The 3,155-nt window shown below is 48.8% G+C and overlaps 1 non-coding gene across 1 annotated transcript; it reads right to left on the bottom strand.

Moving 5' to 3' along the window:
* Nucleotides 1–507: 507 nt before the first annotated feature.
* Nucleotides 508–591, bottom strand: Trnas-gga (transfer RNA serine (anticodon GGA)). The gene is given in 2 exon segments: nucleotides 508–542; nucleotides 552–591. It is a non-coding gene; the product is annotated as a tRNA-Ser (tRNA).
* Nucleotides 592–3,155: the final 2,564 nt, after the last annotated feature.

Here is a 3,155-nt window from a genome sequence, read left to right as displayed (position 1 = left end):
AAAATGTTCCCAAATGGCGCGCTGCTGCAGCGTATATGCAGCGTAGTGCGACTCCGATGCGGGGATAGACGGGGTTTCAGGAGTGATGGTCAATATTCGGGGATACGAGAGGAATGATCGAAACAAAAAATTCAAGTAAACATGGGCTCTAAAACGCATACCTTAAGAGCTATGAGCATTTGTTCATCTTCGCTACTTTGAAACACAACTCTTCCAATGAACAAGTGCTCGTAACTTTTAAGGTATGAATTTTAGAGCACATGTTTGCTGGACATTTTGGTCCATACTACCACTTCACAAAACATGGAAACCAAAGACCTTGCAGTAGAAGAGATTTGTTTCACAGTATCGAAGATCAAGAATTGCTCTTAGCTCTTACGAGGTGCGACAATAAAGAAATGGTTCAAATGGCTCTGAGCACTATAGGACTTAACATCTGAGGTCATGAGTCCCCTAGAACTTAGAACTACTAAAACCTAACCAACCTAAGGACATCACACACATCCATGCCAGAGGCAGGATTCGAACCTGCGACCGTAGCAGTGTCGCGGTTCCAGACTAAAGCGCCTAGAACCACTCGGCCACACCGGCCGGTAATAAAGTAATGAAACTGCTGTGAAAAAACAAATGTTGCTCATCGTTTTACTCAGTTTTAGTGTTGTCTCCTTCAAAGTAGTTTCCTTCTGATTGCAATACTTTTTCCAGCGCTTCTGCCATTGATGGTAACATTTCTGGAACTCATCTTCTGTAATATCCTCCAAGAACCTCGTCACAGCGATTTGGATAACTTGTGTTGATTGAAAATGGTGTCCCTTGAGCAGCGTTTTGACTCTTGGAAATAGAAAGAAGTCGTACGGAGCGACATCTGGTGAATAAGGTGGCTGCAGTAGTACTGAAATTTGTTTTGAGGTTAAAAATTACTGTGCTGACAGAGCAGTATGGCGCATTATCGATGTGCAGAATCCAATTACCGGCAATGTTGGCACTGACACGAAGAACTCTTTGTAGTAATATTACACTCCTGGAAATTGAAATAAGAACACCGTGAATTCATTGTCCCAGGAAGGGGAAACTTTATTGACACATTCCTGGGGTCAGATACATCACATGATCACACTGACAGAACCACAGGCACATAGAGACAGGCAACAGAGCATGCACAATGTCGGCACTAGTACAGTGTATATCCACCTTTCGCAGCAATGCAGGCTGCTATTCTCCCATGGAGACGATCGTAGAGATGCTGGATGTAGTCCTGTGGAACGGCTTGCCATGCCATTTCCACCTGGCGCCTCAGTTGGACCACCGTTCGTGCTGGACGTGCAGACCGCGTGAGACGACGCTTCATCCAGTCCCAAACATGCTCAATGGGGGACAGATCCGGAGATCTTGCTGGCCAGGGTAGTTGACTTACACCTTCTAGAGTACGTTGGGTGGCACGGGATACATGCGGACGTGCATTGTCCTGTTGGAACATCAAGTTCCCTTGCCGGTCTAGGAATGGTAGAACGATGGGTTCGATGACGGTTTGGATGTACCGTGAACTATTCAGTGTCCCCTCGACGATCACCAGAGGTGTACGGCCAGTGTAGGAGATCGCTCCCCACACCATGATGCCGGGTGTTGGCCCTGTGTGCCTCGGTCGTATGCAGACCTGACTGTGGCGCTCACCTGCACGGCGCCAAACACGCATACGACCATCATTGGCACCAAGGCAGAAGCGACTCTCATCGCTGAAGACGACACGTCTCCATTCGTCCCTCCATTCACGCCTGTCGCGACACCACTGGAGGCGGGCTGCACGATGTTGGGGCGTGAGCGAAAGATGGCCTAATGGTGTACGGGACCGTAGCCCAGCTTCATGGAGACGGTTGCGAATGGTCCTCGCCGATACCCCAGGAGCAACAGCGTCCCTAATTTGCTGGGAAGTGGCGGTGTGGTCCCCTACGGCACTGCGTAGGATCCTACGATCTTGGCGTGCATCCGTGCGTCGCTGCGGTCCGGTCCCAGGTCGACGGGCACGTGCACCTTCCGCCGACCACTGGCGACAACATCGATGTACTGTGGAGACCTCACGCCCCACGTGTTGAGCAATTCGGCGGTACGTCCACCCGGCCTCCCGCATGCCCACTATACGCCCTCGCTCAAAGTCCGTCAACTGCACATACGGTTCACGTCCACGCTGTCGCGGCATGCTACCAGTGTTAAAGACTGCGATGGAGCTCTGTATGCCACGGCAAACTGGCTGACACTGACGGCGGCGGTGCACAAATGCTCCGCAGCTAGCGCCATTCGACGGCCAACACCGCGGTTCCTGGTGTGTCAGCTGTGCCGTGCGTGTGATCATTGCTTGTACAGCCCTCTCGCAGTGTCCGGAGCAAGTATGGTGGGTCTGACACACCGGTGTCAATGTGCTCTTTTTTCCATTTCCAGGAGTGTAGTTTACTGTTTGTCCAGGAGGCACCCACTCTTTATGAACAATTCCCTGGGATCAAAGAAGCACACAAGCATGCATTACCTTTTGACTTTCACATGCGAGGTTTTTTTTTTTTTTGGTGTCTGGGTGATCCCTTTGAGCACCATTGCCAACTTTGGCGTTTTGTCTCTGGATCTTACTGAAAAAACAACTTTTATCACCAGTGATAACACGGCTCAACAATTCTGGATTGATTTCCGATTTCTGGAACAGATCGCCTGCCACATTTTCTCGTGTTTCTCGCTGTTGTGGTGTGAGATTTTTGGGGACCATTGTTGTACAAATCTTTCTCATACCAGGACCTTCAGTTATTATTAGACGAACCGTTTCTCGATTGATGTTCAGTCCTTCTGCAATCATTTTCAAGGATAATCTTCGATCAGATCGTACGAGTTCACTCACCTTGGCCAAGCTGACATCCGTCTGTGAGGTTGATTGATGGTCGTCCACTGTGGTCTTCATCTTCAATATTCGTTCTGCCCTCACTAAACATTTTATGCCAACGAAAAACTTGAGCTGTTGACATAATCTCCTCTCCAAAAGCCTTCTGAACCTTATCGTAAGGTGTCGTTGCGTTTTCACCAAATTTAACACAAAAAGAACTGTCATACCGTTGCGCAATATTATGCTGTTCCATTTCTGTGACGAGAGACACAAACACATGTTAACTTATTACAGC

Source organism: Schistocerca gregaria, chromosome 2 (assembly GCF_023897955.1).
Source record: "Schistocerca gregaria isolate iqSchGreg1 chromosome 2, iqSchGreg1.2, whole genome shotgun sequence".
Classification (NCBI taxonomy): domain Eukaryota; kingdom Metazoa; phylum Arthropoda; class Insecta; order Orthoptera; family Acrididae; genus Schistocerca; species Schistocerca gregaria.
This window is presented reverse-complemented; position numbering and strand designations above follow the sequence as displayed.